Below are 24,170 nucleotides of genomic sequence, written 5' to 3'. Positions count from 1 at the left end.
TTGAGTTTTTTTTTTTTTAAGAAAGGAAAGCATTTCTATTACTGTACAGGTTACACGCATTCATTAAAAATTTTTAGATAATACTGAGCAGTAGAAATATAATCACTTGCTAGTCCACCACCCAAAGATCATCACTTTTGACTTCTTGGTATCTATTCCTCCTATCCTTATCTATGAACATTTTCATATGGTTGTGAAACTCTGTGATGTATAGTTTTATACCCTGCTTTTTTCATTTAATGTTGTAACAAAAGTATTTTCTAAGCTATTAAACATCTTTTCAAATGCCCATTTATGTGACAGCATGTATTTTATTGGGGGAATGTGTCACACTTGTGCCTGGTCTTTGAATTACAATACTGAAGCTTATTTGAAGTTTATATGAATTTTGACTCTGCTTTAATCACTGAGGGAGATTATATTCTTCTTCCAATGACACTGACATTCCTTCAGTTATTTTGGAAATGATGTCTTTGGAAACACCTTCAGAATATCCCAGAAAGTTGATGTCTTTATCAATATACAATTTGAAAGAATACGTAGTTTTAGAAAAATATAATTTTATCTGCCTTGTTTCTTCTAATTAACTAAGGGTGTGACTTTTGGCTATTTCTATTATCCAAATCCACCTTAAGGAAAAAGCGACTATTAACACCGAAAACCCTGAAGAGAATACTGAGCAGGCTTTGATGGCAATTTCCAAAGAGAAGTTTGAAAATATTTTGTGAAATGGCTGTATGTTAGGATAAAGTATACTTTCTTACAGAGTGACTGTTTGAGGTGGAAAAAAAGAAAACATGAATTCACTTGATCAGGTTTCACCATGTTTGTTAAAAAACAGGTAATTTATGTTGTAGTCATCCTGTCATCTCTGAAGACCCTCGGGAGTTGATTGTTGATGAAGTCCTAGGAATTTGAAGTCTCTCAAGCTGCTTTGCCCCTCAGGTATGCCCTTGAGTTTCAAGGTTCTCAGTTTGGACACAGCTGTTACAGCACCACTCTTAAAGATGTCGCTGCTCAGATGTTAGAAGTAGAAAATCGTCCAAGATCTTGACAGAATCCATTATTGGTCAGGAAAAGAAAACAAAACAAAACCCAAAACCATTGCCTCAGGCCTTTCTTATCCAGGAAACTTGTGCTATTTGGAGTCCCCCTTATTTATTAATAACCGCTGAGCACAAAATCCTGTGCTGGGTGTCAAATTCTGCTTTGATAAGAGAGCACTTTGGGGCCGTCTTTAGTAGCTTGAATATCATTTGTAGGAAATGGTGAAAAAAGCAGCAGTTTAGTAGTCAGGGGCCTGAAATGTTAATAAATGTTACCTCTCTTTCCAACTGAAATAAATCTCTTCCTTTTTGCTTCGTGTTCTCCTTTTGTAATATGGAGGGAATGGTTGTATAGGACTTTTTATGAGATGGTCTCCAGGTTACCATTAAGCTCTATGACTCTGTGGCTCTGCACATGTGGTCAGGAGGATTGATCAGGGGAGTTCAGGATGGTTTTAGTTGTAGTGATGTTTGTTTTACTGAGGTACAAAGATTCAGGAGAACTTTCAAAGGCACAGGCCTGAAGAACAAGTACCAATGTTGTATCAAGGTGATAAAAACTCTTCTACGTGAACTGTCATATTCTTGACATGGCTCCTTGAGGTATCAGCTGGAATTTTAACTATCTTTGAAAAGTTCTTCTACCTTATGAATAGAGAGTTTGAAGTGCAGAGACTCTCTCTGCCTAGTTCTCTTTTTCCACCAACCCGGTGAGGGGATGCTTACCCTGGGTTGATGTGGGTGGGGATAAGAAGGACTTATGACCTCTCTAGGGGATTCTCCAGGGCCCTCTTACTTGCCAGCAAGATGAGAGGTTCAAATGCTCAGAGAAGGTGAGGCTAGGATGGATTGGGGTGAGAAACCGAAGTTTTAGCAGTTGTCCGGAATAAACGAAAGGACAGGAGTTCTCAGGAAGAGTTAAGAAGCACTTTTCAAGAATGTAAGGACTTTTGACAACTCTGGTCCAGTGCCCAGTTGTCTGAGGATGCAAACTTGTGAGGAGCAGAATGAGACACGGCTTCCAGGGTGCACCATAGAGACCACATTACATGTGCTACAGTGTGTTGAGATAGAGCATAATGAAACAGAGAATAGGATTCTAGAATATGAGACCAGTAGGAATAATGCTGGAAAGTAGTCCCTCAAATTTTACGTCTGAGTACTGGAGAGAATTCTCTCAGATAGTAGAGACTCGTTTCTGTTGGCTTTGAAAAGGAGAACTGATAGGCTTCTGTACAGGGGTTTCTTATACAGTCAAAACACTAGAGGGCCAGGTTGACAGCCTGCTTTGGCCCTTGGAGCAGTGATAGACTTGTGTGGTGTTAACTTCATTAGCAGTGGGGTGGATGGCACTGCCCCGCAGCCTGTAAGGTGGCCAGCAGGGGCACGGTAGCCTTTCGAGTTTGGTGAAGCTGGAATTTGGAATAAGGACTGAAACGACATTTTTCAGCTTGGCTGTGGGGAAAGTGGTGATGGGTGGGGCCAATGAAGGGACACTGAATGAGGAGAAGCCGCAGCCTCCTTTCAGCCTCTCCTATGGAACACCTCCAGTGGGGCCGACTTCCTCTACAGTCTGTTTACGCCTCAGAGATTCAGTTTCTTTGTGCACAGGATGAAAGCCTCAGGGTTTTTGCATTAATAAGCCCCTTTAAAAATGTCAGATGAGAAGCCTAAAGACCTTTTCACCAGCCACTTTTCAATCTTGTTATTTTAATGCTTGCCTCTACCCTAGGCTTCATAGAAATGCAAAAGGTAATGAAGTGTTTCACATAACGTTCTCTGTCTTTTTATTCTAATTTAAATCTATCATTGACTCTGTGCTTTAAAAACGGTGTTTACTGGAGCTGGGGTGCTTATTCCATGCAGCCCAGAAATGCATATCTGGGCTTGTATTTTAGGCATATTATGTGTGTTATCATTGTACACAATTGGCACAGTGAGAAGAGAAATATAGTTTAAACTCTTTAGGCTTCAGTTTTAACCTGTAAATCTGTGAGTTTTCTGTAATGTACCCCACTGGGTCAAGGTGGACCTGCTATCCTATCATCTCAAGAGCTGGAAAGCAAGACCGCAACCCCAGCATCCTGAGTCAGGTTCTCCCTTCCTTTCCTTGACGTGGTGACTCCTCCCTCCGCTGGCTTTATTTTTGGTTTTTTTAAGCTATAAAAGAAGAGGGGGAAAGGAATAGTGGTTTCTACATTATGTTGCAGAGCAGTTAAGTCATATATTAGTATCTAAAAGATTTCTAAATGATCAGTCTGGTTTATTGAGCATATTCTACATGTCTACTGGTGTGAGGTGCAAGAGTGTTCAAGTCCCTGTCCTCCAGCAGCTCTCAGTCTACTGAGACAGGCCAAGGAATAAAAAACAATACAACACACCAAGCTGAGCTCCTTGTGTTATACAGCAACTTCCTACCAGCTATCTATCTATTTTATCTATGGCATGTATACATTTCAGTGTTACTATCTCAATTCATCCCATGCTCTCCTTCCCCCGCTGTGCCCACAAGTCTGTTCTCCAGTCTGTGTCTCTATTCCTGTCCAACAAATAGGTTCATCCGTACCATTTTTCTAGATTCCATATATGCGTTAATATACACTATTTGTTTTTCTCTTTCTGACTTTCTCCACTCTGTATATAACAAGCTATAGGTCCCTCCACCTCACTAGAACTGACTCAAATTGTGGCTGAGTAATATTCCATTGTATATATGTGCCATCACTTAATCTAGAGGGATGGGAGGGAGGGAACATAAGTATACTTATGTCTGATTCACATTGTTGTATGGCAGAAGCCAACCTAACATTGTAAAGTAATCATTCCCCAATTTAAAAATTAATTAAAAAAATAAAAAGCACCAGATTTAGAATAAAAAATCAAGTATGAGAATTGGAAAAAAAAAATACAACATGATAAAGACAAGCATGAAACAGAGAAACCTGTTAGTTACATACTATGAACAACCAGAAGAGGGAGCAAGGGGCATCATCACCAAGACATTTCAGGAAAAGAGAGGAGATAGTAGCAGCTAGTGTGAAAGGGGCTTCCAGCATAGCTCAGTCGGTAAAGCATCTGCCTGCAATGTGGGAGACCTGCGTTCAATTCCTGGGTTGGGAAGATCCCCTGGAGAAGGAAACGGCAACCCACTCCAGTATTCTTGCCTGGAGAATCCCATGGACAGAGGAGCCTGGCAGGCTACAGTTCATGGGGTTGCAAGAGTTGGACACAGGATTGTAAGAGTTTGAAAAAGGGAATAAGGAAGGTTAGGACTCTCCAGACAAAGAAAGGAGCATGTGAACAATCACTATTAGAGAAAGCTCAGTGTATCTTGGGACCAATGAGAAACTGAGCATGACTAAAGCATAAGGTGCAAGGCAGGGGCAAACAAGAATGAGTGATAAGCCTGGAAGCAAGGGTGAGAATGAGAATGCCTTGAACTGCTGTGCAAACTTACCCTTTACCCATCTGAAAGCCACATAGACTAAAATCTGGAAGTAATATAAAGTGTTTTAAGGGAGTCCAATCTGGTGTCAGTGTGGATGAAAGGTGAGTGGGGTATGAAGATGAATATAGCAGTTTAGGTGAAGAAAGATGCTGGGTGAATATAATGGGTGAAAAGATAGAGAAGGGGACTGCATCTAGGAAATATTTCCAAAGTAGAATTAATAGTATTTAGTGATGTTTTTAAGCACATCGTGAGAGTAAGAACTGATTTAGAAGGAAAATTTGTGATTATGAGTAAAATTTGTCTCCAATCCTCTGGAATGCACTTTGTGGGGTTTGGCATCTCTCCATAAGACATTCAATCAAAATCTTCTCCTAGACCCTTAATTCACACTAATGTGAATCTAGTGATTACTGATTACAGCTTGACATACTACACCTGAGTGGTGGGATTTATGTTTTACTTGTGACTTTTAACATTATTATATTTCTTATTTTATTATTTATATTTTATTATGAACACAAAAATTTGTCCACCAAAATACTCATGAAAGTGGATAGATAATGGAATCATTGTAATAGTAATGATTTGTTGAATCAACAATGTGTGTCCAAAGGTGACATCTAGAACAGCCATCTAAAAATATGTAGAAATACATTTATTAAAAAGTTGTTCAAAATATATTAGGGAGAAAAACTACTTACAAATAGTAAGTAAGTAAGTGTTCGTCTCCCAGTTGTGCCCGACTCTTTGCGACCCCAATGAACTGCAGCTCACCAAGCTCTTCTGTCCATAAGATTTTCCAGGCAAGGATACTGGAGTGAGTTGTCATTTCCTTCTCCAGGAGATCTTCCAGACCCAGGGATTGAACCTGGATCTCCTGCACTGCAGGCAGATTCTTTACTGACTGAACTACAAGGGAAGCTGACTTACAAATAATATGGAGGGTATAATTCTATCTTCTAAAAGTAGATACTTTTAAATGTGTTTCCAGGCAGAGACAGAACAAATATCCCTCCCAAATGCTGGCAGGGATAATATTTGTGTGAGAAGTGAAATTATCAATGACTTTTGTTTTCTTCATCATGTGATCTGACAGGTTCCCAATTTTTAATAATATGTGTATTGAAATGTTAAATGGGAATTTCCCATGAAGCACCAAGATGTAAATGGGTATGTTATTCCAAAGTGAGATTCTGGACCAAGTTGCAAAAGCAGTTTCACAACTTTTAATAACCTTATCCATGGTGAGGGACTCAAGTATCAGATGTTGACAATCAGTGGTGTGGGGTTTCTGGAGGGGCTTCTTTGAAAAGACATGTACCGTGGGTCCCATCCCACCAAGGAGGAGAGGGGAAGGCATGCTTCTCTTTCCTCTCTAGCCAAGAAGAGAGAGTTTCAAGAGAACCACTGGAAAAATTTGATGTGTGACCCTTCTTGTTGAAGGATGATGGCCTTATGTCTGACTCCCATCTGAAAAATTGAAAGAGATAATGGACAGTCTAGATCTTGGCAGATTAACTTAAGTTAGGGTGGCTGCTTTAGTATCAGCCCTACTCCCAGAGCTTATGAGGATAAAGAGCAGATAATCATTTCCTGTGGTCCACAGTGGGCCACAAGCAAAAGAGCCAACATAGGATCCGTGAGGCCCTGCTCAGTAGAGAGCTGAAGGGACAAATAGCAGTTCAGCATATTTCTGGATTCCTAGGGACTGCAGAGCCTGGTAGGCTACAGTCCATGGGGTCGCGAAGAGTCGGACACAACTGAGTGACTTCGCTTTCACTTTTCACTTTCATGCATTGGAGAAGGAAATGGCAACCCACTCCTGTATTCTTGCCTGGAGAATCTCAGGAACAGAGGAGCCTGGTGGGCTGCTGTCTATGGGGTCGCACAGGGTCAGAAACGACTGAAGCGACTTAGCAGCAGCAGCGGCAGCAGCACGGACTGCAGAAGGAGTAAATAACATGATCGGGAGTAATGGTGGTGGTGGTTTAGTTGCTAAGTCGTATCCTACTCTTGTGACCCCATAGACTGTAACCCGCCAAGCTCCTCTGTCCATGGGATTTCCCTGGTGAGAATACCGGAATGGGTTGCCATTTCCATCTCCAGGGGATCTTCCCAACCCAGGCATCTAACCCACATCTCCTGCACTGCAGGCATTCTTAACTCCTGAGCCACCAGGGAAACACTTAGGAGTAATGAATCACCACTGTATAGGAACAACATGTTAGGCACCCCCAATACTGGTGATGGGTGGCCCTTGAGAGAAGCCAGGAAAATTTCTGTTAGAGAATATGTTTCCAGTCAAGGTCAGAAATATTGAAAGCATCTTATAACAGTACCAGTCCAAAGAGAGTATATTCGTGTCCCTCCTTCTGTCCTCAAATCCAGTGTTGGAGGGATCAGAAGCCATAGTTAGTAAGGTGAGAGAAGGGATGAAAGCCATAGCATGGGAAAAGAGAAAAGAAGGCTCATGCTCCCATTTCTCCAGCTTCCTGCTTAACAACTAGGGAGAGGATTTAACTTTTAGTCACATTTGGAATTTTGATATTGTAAGATTAGGCATTTTTAATATAGCATCAAGAATAGGTTTGGATATTTATGGTGCATGTAGAATTATTACCTAAGGGTCACTGAAAAAATCATGAAACTATTTGACTTTTCATCAATGGGCATATAAAAGACCATCCTCCCATCTTATGAAAACATTTTAAGGAGATTGTTGGGGGAAAACAGCTGCCTTAATTTTATCAAGCAAGTTCTGCTCGTTTAGTGTGGGCTTTCAAATACGTATCATTTTGCTGATTTTAGGTCAGTTCAGTTCAGTTCAGTTGCTCAGTAGTGTCCAACTCTTTGTAACCCCGTGGACTGCAGCACGTCAGGCCTTCCTGTCCATCACCAACTCCTGGAGTTTGCTCAAACTCATGTCCACTGAGTTGGTGATCCAATCCAACCATCTCATCCTCTGTTATCCCCTAATCCTCCCATCTTCAATCTTTCCCAGCATCACCGTCTTTTCAAATGAGTCAGCTCTTCGTATCAGGTGGCCAAAATATTGAAGTTTCAGCTTCAGCATCAGTCCTTCCAATGAATATTCAGGACTGATCTCCTTTAGGATGGACTGGTTGGATCTCCTTGCAGTCCAAGGGACTCTCAAGAGTCTTATTCAACACCACAGTTCAAAAGCATCAATTCTTCGGTGCTCAGCTTTCTTTATAGTCCAACTCTCACATCCATACATGACTACTGGAAAAACTATAGTGTTGACTAGATGGACCTTTGTTGGCAAAGTAATGTCTCTGCTTTTTAATATGCTATCTAGGTTGGTCATGACTTTTCTTTCAAGGAGAAAGCATCTTTTAATTTCATGGCTGCAGTCACCATCTACAGTGATTTTGGAGCCCCAAAAAATAAAGTCTGTCACTGTTTCCACTGTTTCCCCATGTATTTGCCATGAAGTGATGGGACCAGATGCCATGATCTTAGTTCTTTGAATCTAGAGTTTTAAGCCAACTTTTTCACTCTCCTTTTTCACTTTCATTAAGAAGCTCTCTAGTTCTTCTTCGCTTTCTGCCATAAGTGTGGTGTCATCTGGATATCTGAGGTTATTGATATTTCTCCTGGGAATCTTGATTCCAGCTTGTGCTTCATCCAGCCCAGTATTTCTCATGATGTACTCTGCATGTAAGTTAAATAAGCAGGGTGACCAGAGAAGGTGATGGCAGCCCATTCCAGTACTCTTGCCTGGAAAATCCCATGGACGGAGGAGCCTAGTAGGCTGCAGTCCATGGGGTCGCTAAGAGTCGGACATGACTGAGCAACTTCACTTTCACTTTTCACTTTTCACTTTCATGCATTGGAGAAGGAAATGGCAACCCACTCCAGTGTTCTTGCCTGCCTGGAGAATCCCAGGGACAGGGGAGCCTGGTGGGCTGCCGTCTATGGCAGTCGGAGACGACTGAAGCAACTTAGCAGCAGCAGCAGCAGCAGCAAGCAGGGTAACAATATACTGCCTTGACATACTCCTTTCCTGATTTGGAACCAGTCTGTTTTTCCATGTCCACTTCTAACTGTTGCTTCCTGATCTGCATACAGATTTCTCAGGAGGCAGGTCATGTGGTCTGGTATTCCCATCTTTTTAAGAATTTTGCAGAGTTTGTTGTGGTCCACATCGTCAAAGGCTTTGGCATAGTCAATAAAGCAGAAGTAGATATTTTTCTGGGACTCTCTTGCTTTTTTGATGATCCAACAGATGTTGGCAATTTGATCTCTGGTTCCTCTGCCTTTTCTAAATCCAGCTTGAACATCTGGAAGGTCACAGTTCACGTACTGTTGAAGCCTGGCTTGGAGAATTTTGAACATTACTTTACTAGCGTGTGAGATGAGTGCAGTTGTATGGTAGCTTGAGCATTCTTTGGCATTGCCTTTCTTTGGGATTGGAATGAAAACTGACCTTTTCCAGTCCTGTGGCCACTGCTGAGTTTTCCAAATTTGCTGGCATATTGAGGGCAGCACTTTCACAGCATCATCTTTTAGGATTTGAAATAGCTCAGCTGGAATTCCCTCCATCACCTTTACTAGCTTTATTTGTGGTGATACTTCCTAATGCCCACTTGACTTCACACTCCAAGATGTCTGACTCTAGGTGAGTGATCATATACCATCATGATTAAGATCTGTTCTATATAGTTCTTCCATGTATTCTTGGCACTCTTCTTAATATACTCTGCTTCTGTTAGGTCCATACCGTTTCTGTCCTTTATTGTGCCCATCTTTGCATGAAATGCTCCCTTGATATCTCTAGTTTTCTTGGAAAGATCTCTAGTCTTTCCCATCCTATGGTTTTCCTCTCTTTCTTTGCATTGTTCACTTAGGAAGACTTAATTATCTCTCCTTGCTTTTCTTTGGAACTCTGCATTCAGATGGGTATATCTTTCCTTTTCTTCTTTGCCTTTCACTTGTCTTCTTTTCTCAGCTATTTGTGAGGCCTCCTTAGACAACCAATTTGCCAACCAAGATTTGCGTGTGTGTGCGTGTCTTTGTGTAGAGGGGAGTTTTCCATAATATATCCTGATGTTTGAAAGATCAGTTCAGTTGGATCTGTTACATTCACATAAGCTTTCCCTCTTTAGCTGCTGTTCCCAGGTCACCCAAAAGGTGGACCATTACTGTCCCCTCTCCCCTATCATGTATGTCTGTTGAGTAGACTTAGGTGGCCATTTCAGCAAATGTCATAGAGGAAAAATCAGAGACCTCAGTGACCTGCGTCTGTTTGACTTTTCCTTCAGTGCACTCACCAGGCAATACCAGACAAACAGCTAAACTTGCTTTTTCTGTGTCATTCCAGAAATGAGGAACAGGGCATGTGACATGTTTAGGGGAGGGAATAGAAAAAAGAATAAGGCAAGACCCAAGCAGATCAGAGGATTCAGTGTAGGAGACATGTTACTGAGCTCCCTCATGGGAGACCTTTGTGTGTTCACAGAAGCTGGAAGGGATGTTGCTAGGCCTGATATCTGGAGGCAGCAGCATTGTTGGACAGGCAGGGGGAAGGAAGGCTCCAGAGTCAGACCCCTGTATTTCAGTTCATTTACTGATGGTGTTCCTTTGGGCAATTCCTAATCTCCTGTGCCTTTATATCCATTGTGATTATAATTTGAATAAGAGTAGTGCCAACATCATAAGATTGTTGTCAGATTAAATGAGATTATAGATAGATAGATATTACTTAGAATACCTTCCACATACTGTGAATACATATCATGTTTCCAGGCTTATATTAAAAACTTTCATGTTTCCTCATTTCCTCCTCATAACAGCTCTATAAGGTAGCTAGTTCACAGTGATTAAATTACTTACTTAAGTACAAGTAGCTGATCTGTGACAGATCTTAGATTTAAAATCAGGTCTTTACTTCACGATAGGATACTTCCTGTCCTGTGACTCTATGTTCAATAGAAAGAAAGGAGGAAAACAGATGTGCATTTCAGAAGTCCATGTATCTGAGAGCTAATGAACTGCCAGGGTTGTCCTTCAATTAAAGATGCTCTAAGTATGAGTGGTTGGCTTGGTGCCCACCTGCATTAGTAAGGAAAGGCTTGTTGCTAGAAGAAACAGCCCATAGATTTCAATGTCTTTTCATGCAAGTTTATCGTTCACACATCAAAGCCAATCAGTGTTGATGAATGAAGAGGGGGTGGAGCTTCTGCATTTAGGGATCCTTCTTGCCAGTCGTGGGGCCCTCAGTTGGATTCTCTGCCTGAAGCTAGCATATGAGGGGAAAGAGTGAGTTTGGCACATTTAGATTACTTATGGATTGGACCTGGAAGTGGACATATCACTTTTGCCCCATATTTCTAAACCACTGGATTTGGTCACATGCAAAAGAGGCCAGAAAAGTAGTTTGATTGAGAGCACAGGAGGGAAATAGTGCTTGTGACTAGACAGTCTGTGCCACAGTCTACTCTTCTGGTCACTGAATATTGATTTCACTATTTCTTCCATATGCAGAACCCATTGTTCCCCTATCCAAGGGAGGCAACCCTAAGTCTCAGACAGTTCCTGCATTCAGCTGAGTCCAGGATCTCTGAGCATTGCAAAGTCCCTATCAAGCTTGGATGTGGAGCCTCTGGTGACCTTCAAAGCGAAAAAATAACTTATGTGTTCCTCCTCTTCACCCCTTTTCCCCTCAGTAGACAAAGGTCAAGCAATGTACAACTTAAAACATTTGTTTGGAGAAGGGCAGAGTGGGAGACAGCAGCCCCTGGTCCAGGATTCTTCTGAGATCCTCCTGACCAGGGATTGCGAAAGGCCCTTTCCTGACCACAGGGGAGGTGACTTGGTCAGACACAGAGTCCTCTCTGAGAGGAACTCCCCTGTCCCTCATTCTCCATGACCCTTGATCCACCCACTGGGAGTTTCTTCCTTTGCTGCTTTCCTCCAGCATCACCTCTGAAGTGAGCATGGTGGGAATAAGTTTTCCCTGGGAGCTTAATAACCTGCTTCCTACTCATGCACATTTAGGGGTTCAAGAATTGTTTTAAGCCTTAAACAATTAGAAGCCTCATTAGAGCAAGTAAGTTAGTGATTAGTTTGGCAATATAATTTCTTCAGAGACCCACTAGACATTTGACCTATTTGCTTCTAATCAGTAACTGCACTAAAGTTCTTTCCTAGACATATTTTTTTATTTTTAAATAAAATTGAAGTATAGTTGATTTATAATATTGTGTTAATTTCTACTGTACAGCGAAATGATACACACACACATTTTTTGTGTGTTCTTTTCCATTATGGTTCATCACAGGATATCAAATATAGCTCCCTATACCTAGACATAATTCTCAAGCCTGATTTTTTTCTTTTCTCTTTCATCCCCATGTATCCCTCTCTCAAATTCCTGGCTAACTTGAGGCTCACTGAAACAACCCCTTATCCTGATCTTTGCTCCAAAGCCACAGTGTGTCAGCAAGAAGTCTTATGGGCCTTGGTAGCTCAGGACATTTTCCAGTCTTATCTCTTATCATTTGGAGCTCAGCAGTAGTTGGTTCTTATAAATTTGGTCCTTATAAATCAAGGACTCTTGATCCTTGGACTTTTCCCCTTCAATCTCTGCATGAAAATCTCTCCTTTCTTGCCTAAGCTCCAGTACTAAAGGCATTTAAGAATAATCAACACACTGTTTACTATACCTCTTTCTAGCCACTTTCCTCATAGCTTCAGGCTCAGAAGCATGCAATCCTTTTCTTAAGTCATTGCCAATGACACATACATGAAATGTTTGGCCAGAGATCATCAAGACTCTCCAGCTCTCTAGCTCACTATATTGACCCCCTTACTGTCTGCTGTCTGACTGCTAAAACAATACCAGCCATTTTAGGCTTTCACTAAGTCAGCATTTCAGTTTTTCTGTCTTGATTTCTGTGTAAGACAGAGAAGGCTAACTGTTAGAACCAATAACCCCAAAATATTAGTGGATAGCATGTTTAAAGTTTATTTCTTCCTTATGTCAAGTCTAGTGGGCAGCAAGTACAGGAAGACTCCTCTCAGCACATGCACTCAGGATCCCAGGCTCCCCAACTTGGGGCAGTGTCATCTCCTAGACCTTGAATCCACTACTCTATTTTCCATACCCAGTCTCAGACTGCCCGGAAAGGACTCATGTCCTTCATGTGCTATTGGCCAGGACCCCTCAAAGGCTACATCTAATTGCAAGGCAAGGTAGAAAATGTAATCTAGCTATGTGGATATGAGTTGGACAAAGAACTAGTCTGTCTACACCGCACTGCCTCTGCCCCGAGGAGCCGAGACACTGTCAGCTATAGCATCTGAGGACACACGAGGTGAGTATAGCCTGGGGTAGGGAGTGCCCCCCTCCTGGTGGACACAGGTCAGTGTGCCCTTGAGATAAGTTAATTTACCTTAGGATTTATACTGAGCAAAACCTTTGATATTGGAGGGTGACTAAATGCAAGGTGTACTGTTATAGTTTCAGCATCTAACAATTGTTCACATCTTATTTTGCAGAAATAGATATGGTTGGTTTGACTTTCAAGAGGGGAACTTGCCTCTTTGACAGTAGTTCCCTCTAAAAATTACCCTCTGCATGTTCAAATCCCTCCCTGTTTTCTCCATGTCAGACTTGTTTTACATAGAAGTCATTATTATCTCCTTGTTGTGAAAGATACTTACATAGCAAGAGATAAGAAATTCTAAATAAAGTAAAATCATCTCTAAGAGATGATAAGATAACTATACTAAGAATCAAGTCATATGTTTTGTTAAAACACAAGTGTGGAGATCTCCTTTTAGAGTTTGAACTTGATTGTAACTCAGGATGACTTTGATATTTGGTCTGCTTTGGGGATCTCTTTTCAAAGAAGATCCTGCTGTCCTTATCTGTGCAAATTTTAAGTTAGTACCCATGAGTTGACTTTGTAACATGAGACTTTGAGGATCCACACTCTGTGGGAGTTTTGGGTTTTGCACCTGATGTTTCTTCCTGGAGCCAGGTGGGAGGACTCTCTCCATCTTTCATCTGGTTGGATCATTGAATGCTCCCTTGTTCTCTTCTTATCTATTACCCCAGCCTGTGCGCCCTCTGATAGCTAAATAATTAAAGGCAACTTTCCAGATTTCTGAAAAAGAATAAAAGGCTCTTTGTGGTGCTGGCCAGTTTTCAAAAAACAAAACAGACTTCTGAAGTGTGGGGTTCTCTTTTCTGTATGTGAGAGTACAAAGTAAAGAAGTGTTAGCAACAAACACGCTGGGGAAGAGCTACAGACTTGGGGAGTTCTGCTAGTGGCACATGCGGGGCAAGAAAGAGGGAAATGGCTGCTTGCCAGCAACCTGCTGCTTTCTTATCCTGTGCTACACCAAGGCACACCCTGAGGTGATGAAATGCTGCTGTTTAGTCATTGGTGTGCCAGGAAAGGTTTGCGTGGCTACAGGGGTGCGAGTGGCCATTATCTCCTGTTCTGGGAGAGGAGGAAGTTGCTCTCTGACCCCACAGACTGTGAGCATCAGAGGCAGGTGCCCTTCCCCTCTTCATTTCTCAGGCATGGAAATGATGTACAGGCTACAGTGGTCTGGGAAATTTCTTGTGTGGTCTTGTTCTAGCTCTCCTTGTTTTAAAGGAACTGGACTCTGAGTCCAAGGATGTGCTTTCTTATTCTGGCTCTGCATTCAGTCAGCTTTGTGACCTTAGGTGACTCAACCAATGTCTCTGGGAATTTTCTCATCTGTAAAAGAAGAGGGAGGAATCTGGAATGTCTAGGATTCTTTGGAACTCTACTACGGCTGTAAAGCCTAGTGGTGACCTCCCAAGCCTCCAGGAGGTTCTAATTGAATCCGGAACAATGGGCTGTCCTGTGGAGATCACTGAGTGATATTTTAGTGGATGTTAAAGATGATAGTTTGAGAGCAGGAATTCTAGGCTCAACTTGGGCATTTTGTGGAGGCAAAGGTGTGAGTATTTTCATATCTTTAACCATGAAATTCAAGAGATATATAAATAATTGGTCTACATCCGAGGTAATGGGGATTTTTATAATGACCTGTGGAATAATGTGCCTCTTTGCCAGTGTTCCAGGGAGGTCCCAGGGAAGGCAGTCAAGGGAGATCCCTTTGATGTGAGGTGGCGAGATTGCTCTCAGAACAGCACGATAGCTATTTTATGGTTTATCCTCCAGTCTCTTGAAAAGTGTTGAAACCCCAGGCTATGTTTTCTTTCACTGAGGAAGTAATGTTTCAAAGAAAACTGAGAAAACATCTAATAGCTCTCAAGTTTCTGACACTGACTTGAAAGTAAGATGCAACAGAACCCAGAGGCAGAGTGATACAGAGTGGGTTCTGATAGAAACCCAAGGTGGTACCTAGGCGTGTATTTATTTATAGGGACCACATTCAAAGGCTGCCTGGATCTCATCCAAAAAGCCAAGTTGTTGAGGATCATTTTGGTATTTAAAGATTATATATTTACTGTGGGTTTTAAGCTGTTACATAGAGGCTAAGTCAAGAAGGTTACTCATCTAGCTGTTTGAGGGTGCCGTGAATGGGCCGGGTGTGGGTTTCAGCCAGGTGTTTGACAAGGTCTCCTGTGTTATCTGTGGGGCAAGATGTAGTGCTGTGGGTCAGCAAGAGTATGGGCGATGGGGGAGAGGGTGACTTAGTATCTGGTTGAATGAGACCAAAAGGGTTAATTAATGGATCATCATTGATCTTATCCCCTTGCCACAGGGATTTATGCTTGACTCTGTCCTCTTTGTAATTATTATTCATGACTTGAGTGAGAACATTGAATGGCAAACTGAAAATAGGAATTCAGTGAGATGAAATTTAGCAGAGGCAAATGCAAAACTCTATGCTTGGAATCAGAGTATTAGCTGCCTAAGGGCAGGGTAAAGGAGGCATCATTTAACAGCAGGATGTTAAACACTTTTACGTCCTGTTACAGTTGGGTGTAAGCTCAGTCTGAATCGGTAGTGTGATATGCCTGCCAGAAAGGCTGATGGGGTTCTGGACAGCAGAGAGCCTCTACTCAGTGCTGTGCTGGGCAGAGCACACTTGAGGAAGAGCAGTCTATTTAGAATCCCAGATGAACAGCAGAACTGGCAAACTGGGAATGCACGTGAAGAAGCTGAAGGAACCAAGGGGCTTTACCATGGATAAGGGGAAGGCTCGAGGGTAGATGATTCTCTTGTCAAACCTGCCTCATTTGTCTGTGGAAGAGCATTTTCAGACTTATTCTGGGTGGCTACAGAGTATAGGATGAAATATTACAAGGAAATAATAGAGTGTGGACTATTTCAACTCAACACGTGGAATTGCCTAACGATCTATCTAAAAATTTAATGTACTAACCAGGGAAATAGCAATTTTTGCATCCCAGGGGTGTCCAAGCAGAAATGGATAAACACTCCATGAGCAAACTGTGGAAGAAAATTTAAGCAACATTTGAGTAGACGACTCTAACCTTGGCATTTGGTGTTCAAGGAGAGGATAAAAAAGTTGCAGAGAAGGGTACAGATAGTATAGTCTGAGGATACTTCTGGATAAAATCAGCCTTCACTGATTATGTGCTTCCTGGATAATTTTTTTTGTTTTTTATTAAATTTATTTTAAGAAAATTTATTTATTTTAATTGGAGTATAATTACTTTACAATATTGTGATGGTTTTGCCATTCATCAATATGAATTGGCCATAGGCATTGGATAATCTTTGAGTGGCATTATATTGGTTCATGAGCTGAGGCTGATAAAACCTTTAGAAAGTAGGTTAAGTTTTTTAGGAAACTATTGTTAGGACATAGGATGAGTTCCAGAATGAAAATTAGGAAGCAGGAGTGTGATTTATGGTGCCAGAATTGATCTTCAGGAGTCACCAGGCAGGTTGCTATGACTTGGTGTCCTTAACCATAGAACAGGTTTCAACTTGTATTTATCCTTAAAAGCTTTGAATTACATGCTGTGCTTTGAACAGCCCCAGGGCAGAGCTATAGTAAATTATAAAAACACTTTATGGGACTGTGGTGTGTATTACCAAGGAGGAGTTCCTTCTGCGTGTGAATTCCTTTGTTGAACAGATCTCCGTGTGAATACAAATAATCATTAGAGAGACAGCTGGCTTCTGCTGTGCATCACCGATAAAACACTCTTCACACATCCCTGTCTTTTATTCCTGGGAATTTTGCCAGAAGGACACAGAGCAAGTGTTTGGGTAAGCAACTGGGGTCTGCTTTCTGCTTCTGTAAGTCCCCATGTGATGTATTGATTCTCCTACAACTGTAACATCAGGGACGAACATGAGTCTAACAGACTGGGATAAATAGACTATGCAGGGCTGGCTCTCCCGAGCTGTTTTTGTTGATAGGAAGGCCAACGAGATTAAAGAGGCGAGGTCATTTACACTGTCAAGAGTGGAAGGTTTCTGGGACTTCTGCCTATTAAGGCTGTTGGGAGGAGCAGATATCACAGAGGGGAAGATCTGGGAGGCCAAAGTTTGTCCTTTTCTGTTCTGTGCTATTACACCTGCCCAGGAATCTCAGCCATGACCATGATTTCTGCTATCACCCATGGGCAAATAATCTCCACATCTATATTCCCTGATCTGCACTTCAGACCTACGGAAGCAAATTCCTATTTGACATCTGAATATTACACAGGAATCTCAGGATTAACATGTTCAAAGACAAACACCGTTCCTCTGAAATTATTTCTGCCTTTGCATTTTCTTTAGGGCTTCCCTGATAGCTCAGTTGGTAAAAAATCCTCCTGCAATGCAGAAGACCCCGGTTCAATTCCTGGGTCGGGAATATCCACTGAAGAAGGGATAGGCTACTCACTCCAGTATTCTTGGGCTTCCCTTGTGGCTCAGCTGGTGGAGAATCCACCTGCAATGAGGGAGACCTGGGTTCGATCCCTGGGTTGGGAAGATCCCCTGGAGAAGGGAGAGGCTACCCACTCCAGTATTCTGGCCTGGAGAATTCCATGGACTGTATAGTGCATGAGGTCGCAAAGAGTTGGACACAACTGAGCTATTATACCAGCCCAGGAGTCTCAGCCAGGACCATGAGTTCTGCTATTACCCATGGGCAAATAATCTCCACATCTGTATTCTCTGATCTGCACTTCAGGCCTATGGAAGCAAGTTCCTATTTGACATCTGCATCTGAATATCACACAGGAATCTCAAGCTCAACATGTTCAAAGACAAACTCACCATTCCTCTGAAATTACTTCTGCCTTTGCGTTTTCTTTACAAGTGAATGACAGCACAGTCCACCCATTCATCCCAGGAAGAATGTTTTATTCATTCATTCATTGATCTGAAAAAATATTTCTTTTGCTGCATACTCTGCATACTCTGTACCAGGCAATGTTTGCTTGTCGTCAAGATAGTAGTTAAAAGGCAAAATCTCTGTCCTTAAGACAGTGCATTTTAGTGGGGAGAACTTGACCACCAATGTGCTAAGAATAACAATAAAAGTACAGCAAAACAGGCACATATATAAGGGAAGCAGAAGGAGCTGGAACAGTGAGAAATGGCAAGAGTGGACAGAGGTGTAGCCATTTTGGGCTCTTCACATATATTCTGGTTCTTACCTCCTGCTAAGCACATAGTAAGGCTGTATACACTGCCCATTTGAAGTTTGTCATGGCCACATGGCTTGCTTTGGTCTGTGAGACATGAACAGAGGGGTTGTACATTACTTCCAGGCAGAAAGATCACACAAATCACCTCACTCCCTGACCTGTTACAGTTCTCATGGAGGCATTAGTCAGGATGGGACTTCATTAACTTGAATCACTGAGTGGTTAAAATTAGGAAAATCTCTCTTCTGACAAATCTGAACAAACATATTCTATTGTTTGTGTGTGTGTGCTGAGCAACTGAAATATTGGTCTGACCTATCCTAATACAGGCAATGTGTGAAGTTTAACTGGCAGAAGCTTAGGATGAAAAGCGGTGGTGAGCAAGTGGAGAGGGAGATGGGACCCCTGGTGGTGCAGTGTTTTAAATGTTCTGCCTGCAATGCAGGAGACATGGGTTTGATCCCTGGGTTGGGACGATCCCTGGAGAAGGAATGGCAACCCACTCTGATGTTCTTGCCTGGGAAATCCTGTGGACCATGGAGCCTGGTGGGCTATAGCCCATGGGGTTGCAAAGAGTTGGACACAACTTGGTAACTAAATAAAACAAAAAGAGAGAGAGATACGTAATTATATCATTTGAGAAAAATATGAAAAGTGCTCTAATCAAGGTTAACATTCTCAACATAGAAGATCTTATATAGACAAACAATAAAACTTTGAGCCTACAGTAGATAAGTGGACAAGAAATAGGCACATATGTTGATAAACATAATAAGCATATTGAAATGTTAAAGATCATTGGTGATTAAATAAACTCAAATGTGAATAGTAAGATGATATGATCTGCCTTCTCGTTTAGCAAAGATATTAAACATAATAGTATCCTCTCACGTGTTTACTGATAGGAATACAAACTCTAGAATTTTCTCAACAGTGGAGCCATATGCATGAATGGTCTTAAATTTAGTTTAGCCAAGTAATACCTCTTCAAGAAATATTCTTGTGTATTTTTTACTAATTGAGTTTCTTTTAATTGAAAGTTGCTGAAACCAACCAGAATAGTGTGTCAAACAGAGGTGTTAGTTGGAAGGATACTGATGAATCTCAGTGCACAAGAAATGGTTGAAAAGCCAGGCTTTGGGAAGAACAAGAAACAGAGCATCTTTGGGGACCTCGTCAGCAGGAGACTATGGTCCTTCCTTCTAGAATGGGCCAATGATATGGCCCAATGGGCCATGATATGTCACTTGAGTGACACTCAAGTTTCTATGTCTCTCAGTTTAAAATTCTAAATTTCAAAATAAATATACTGGTCTGGGTCTAGTATGTGGCATTGAAACAATTAGTTACAGTCGGAAGGGCAAGATTCCACAACTTAAATGTGAATGTAGGGGACAGCTATGGATGGGGCAGGTGGCTCCCAGAGAGAAGTTGTATGGGGAACTCCATATGTATCCTGAGGTAATAATCAGAAATGGGAACAAAAATTTGTAAGATGCTCACCCTAGTATTATTTATAGCAGCAGACAAAGTAGGAAGGGAATGTTTCTCTGAAGTATGATCGACTCTTATTAAGCCAGTTAAAATTGTGCTCATGAAGAATTCAGTGATATGAGGAGAGGGCAAATGATATAATAAATAAATTAAACAATTTTTATAAAAGTCCTAAAGATACCACAAAATAATCAAAATATTAATTGAGATCTAACGTGGGTGGTAGTGATGATTATAGAAAATTATTGTGAACACAGGGAAACATCAAAGCTGTTCAAACAAGGAAGTGAAATGAAAAAAAAAAGAAAATTAACACAGATTTTAACATTTTCTTGATTTGTGTAAATTCCCTACAGTGGTCATGTCTGACTTACAAATGATCAGCATATTAGGCTATTTTAAAAACGTATAGAGGCAGTATTTTGTAGCGATGAAACCCCATAGTTAAGCATTCTGTGTTTGTATTTCGGTTCTGCCATCTACCAGCTGAGCAATCTTGGTTACATGGGTTGACCTCTTTTAGCCTGAGAATTTATATCTGAAAAAATGGAGAAATAATAATTTTTATTGCATAGGGCTTTGTGAGCATTAGTGCATGTAAAATTCTGAGGCCTGTTGCTGTGTCTAACATGATGAAAGGTAAATATTGTAATAAATGAGAAGCACAGATAAGGGACAACTAATCCTGACTGGGAGAGCAAGAGGACGTGACATTTAAACTGGGTTTTGTTCTAGTAACATTCATTTCTTGAATTAGGGTGCCATTGAGAATTGGATTAAAAAAAAAAATGGAAACAAGACATCCATTAATGTAAACATTCCCATAATGTATGAATCTTCTCCACCTTAAAAATGTGCCAGGTGGCTTCTGAGCTACGCTTACATGAGAAGGTCCATGAGTCTAAGCAGAGCAACTAAATGAGGCTTAATTCTCTCCATGTCCTCTGAGCCTTGGGCATCTGAAGGAGCACAAGCTAGAACAGCTTTGGTAAAGAGTCAGAACAGTCACCTCTGGTGTAAGCAACCATTAGTCTTTCTTTCTCTTGGAATGGGGGTGGCCTGGAGACTGCAAGGCCAGGACCGATTGGAGACTTTCATCTGTACATAAATAGTGGAGTAATAGGGTAGGGGCCCTATAGGTGTGTCCTATCCTTAGTCCTACTTCTGCCTTAATGCTTCCCTTCCTGCCTCTACATATCAGTATCTAAAAATGCAAGTGTGATTCAGAAGTTGAAGCTCTCTCACAACACTTTTTAAAAAATAGGCAAATAGTTCTAATACATTTTCCACATAAGTCTTACTGTCTTATTCTGCTAAATTTTTCCAGGCCTCAAGGTTCTTCAGATTATTTGTGGATAATGGAAAAAGCAGAGCCATATTAATAATTTAGAGGCTATAAGCAAGAAGAAAATAAGAAAAAAAGAAAAAATCTTAAACCTTGAAAAATCATATGTCAGAGTAACACAAAACTTCTATGTAAAGTGAAATTTAAAAAGCTTTTCTTTTCATATGTTTCTGATTTTTTAAAAACCACTTTATTGAAGTATGGTTGACAAACAAAAAGCTGTACATAATGTATACAACTTGATAAATTTGAAGAATTTATGAAACCATCACCCATGAAACCATCACCACAATCTATACCATAAACACAACCATCATCTCAAAAGATTCCTCCAGGTTTTTAGTTTATTATTACAGCCATACTTCATTTTATTGCAATTAACTTTATTGTACTTTGTAGATACTGTATTTTTTACAAATTGAAGGTTTGTAGCAACCATGCTTCAAGCAAGCCTATCAGCAAGCACCATTTATCCAACAACATTTGCTCACTTCACATCTCTGTGTCACATTTTGTTAATTTTCATAATATTTCAAACTTTTTCATTATTGTTATTTTGTAATGGTGATCTGTGGTCAGTGATCTTTGATGCTATTCTTGTAATTCTGGAGTGGTCACCACAAATTGCACCCATGTAAGACGGTGACCTTAATCAATCAATGTTGTGTGTGTTCTGACTGCTCCTCTGACCGACTGTTTCCCATATCTCTTGTTTTGGGCCTCCCTATTCCCTGAGACACAACAGTATCAAAATTGGGCCAATTAATAACCCTACAGGGGCCTCTAAGTGTTCATCCAAGGACGAGTTCTGCATCTTCCACTTTAAATCAAAATCTAGAAATGATAAAGCTTAATGAGAAAGGCATGTATAAAGCCAAGACAGGATGAAAGTGAGGCCTCTTGTGACAAACAGCCAAGTTGTGAATGCAAAGAAAAAGTACTTGAAGGAAATTAAAAGTGCTACTCCAGTGAACAGACAAATGGTAAGAAAGCAAAACAGACTTACTGTTGATATGGAGAAACTTTTAGTGGTTTGGATAGAAGATCAAACCAGCCATGACATTCACTTAAGCTAAAATTCAATCCAGAGCAAGATTCTAACTCACTCAGCCCTATGAAGATTGAGAGGTGAAGAAGCTTCAGAGAAAAATTTGAAGCCAGCAAAGGTTGGTTCATGAGGTCTAAGGAAAGACACTGTCTCTATAACGTCAAAGTGCAAGGTGAATCAGCAAGTGTTGATGTAGAAGTTGCCACAAGTTATCTGGAAGACTTAGCTAAGACAATTTATGAAGGTGGCTACACTAGAAACAACTTTTAAATGTAGACAAAACTGCTTATACTACTGGAAAAAGATGCCATCTAAGACTTTCATAGCTTGAGAAGGGAAGTCAGGGCCTGGCTCCAAAGCTTCAAAGGACAGGCTGAGACTAATTATAGGCCATGCAGCTGGCTACTTTAAGTTGTAGTCAGTGCTTATTTATCATTGTGAAAATTCTGTGGCCCTTAAGAGTTATGTTAAATCAGTTCTGTCTGTGCTCTATTAAAGGAACAAGAAAGCCTAGATGACAGCACATCTGTTTACAACATGGTTTACTGAATATTTTAAGTTCAGACTTACTGCTCAGAAAAAAAGATTCCTTTTAAAATACTACTGCTCACTGACAATGTGCCAGGTAACCCAAGAGCTCTGATGTAGATGTACAGTGAGATACTTGTTGTTTTCATGCCTGCTAACTCAGAATACATTCTGCAGTCCATGGATGAAGGAGTCATTTATACTTTCAAGTCATTACTTAAGGAACACATTTGATAAGGCTGTAGCATATGTAAATAGTGATTCCTCTGATGAATCTGGACAAAATAAATTGAAACCCTTCTGGAAAGAATTCACCATCCTAGATGCCATTAAGAATCAACATTAACAGGAGCTTAGAAGTTGATTCCAACCCCCCCATGGATTAGTTTGAGGGAATCAAGACTTCCATGGAGAAAGTAACTGCAGAATTGATAGAAATAGCAAGAGAACTGGAATTAGAAATGGAGCCTGAAGATGTGGCTGAATTGCTGCAATCTCATGATAAAACTTGAATGAATGAGGAATTGGTTCTTACATGTGAACAAAGAAAGTGGTTTCTTGAGATAGAATCTACTCCTGATGAAGATACTATGAAGATTGTTGAATGACAACAAAGGATTAGAATATGACATAAACTTAGTTGATAAAGTGCCAGCACAGTTTGAACGGATTGACTCCAATTTGAAAGAAGATCTACTGTGGGTAAAATGCTATCAAACAACATTACATGTTATAGAAAAATCATTCATGAAAGAAAGAGTCAATCAATACAGCAAATTTCATTGTTGTCTTACTTTAAGAAATTATCATAGCCACTCCAGCCTTTTACAATCACCACCCTGATCAATCAGCAGCCATCAACATCAAGGCAAGAATCTCCATCAGCAAAAGATTACATCTCACTGAAGTCTCAAATTATGATTAATATTTTTTAGCAATAAGGTATTTTTAATTAAGGTTTGCTTGTTGTCTTTTTAGGTGTAATGCTATTGGACACTTAATGGACCATAGCATAGTGTAAAGATAATTTGTGAATGCACTGGGGAGCCAAAATATTTCAGTATTTGCTTTTATTGGGGTGGTCTGGACTCAAGCCTACAAAATTTCCAAGGTATGCTTGTATTATTACAATGGTGGTGATGTTGATAATGTGTGATAGAACACACCACTATTTACTTTTTTAGCAGCATTTTAAGTGTCCAGTATTGTAATCTGTAGGCACTATGCTATATAATACACCTCTAGGACATATCTTGTACAACTGAAACTTCATATCCTTTGACTAATACTTCCCCATTTTCACTTCACCCCAGCCCCTGGCAACTACTATTATATTCTTTGTTTCTGAGTTTGACTATCTTAGATTCTTCATGTAAGTGTTATCATATGGTATTTGTCCTTTTTGTAGGCATTTATTGCTAGGAACTTCTCTGTTAGCATTGCTTTTACTGTATCTCATAAGTTTGATATGTTGTGTTTTTGACTCAAGACACTGTTCAATTTCCCTCTAGATTTGTCTTTGATCCAATGGATGCTCAAGAATGTATCCTTAAACTTACATGTATTTTTGAGTTTTCCTGTTTTGTTTTTGATTTCTAGTTTTATTACATTGTGGTTAGAAAAGATACTTGAAATGATTTCATTTCTCTTAAATTTGTTGACTTGTT

Source organism: Giraffa tippelskirchi, chromosome 2, assembly GCF_054371585.1.
Source record: "Giraffa tippelskirchi isolate mGirTip1 chromosome 2, T2T-mGirTip1v1.2.pri, whole genome shotgun sequence".
Lineage (NCBI taxonomy): Eukaryota > Metazoa > Chordata > Mammalia > Artiodactyla > Giraffidae > Giraffa > Giraffa tippelskirchi.
The sequence above is the reverse complement of the archived record's forward strand: the minus strand, read 5'-3'. Positions refer to the sequence as shown.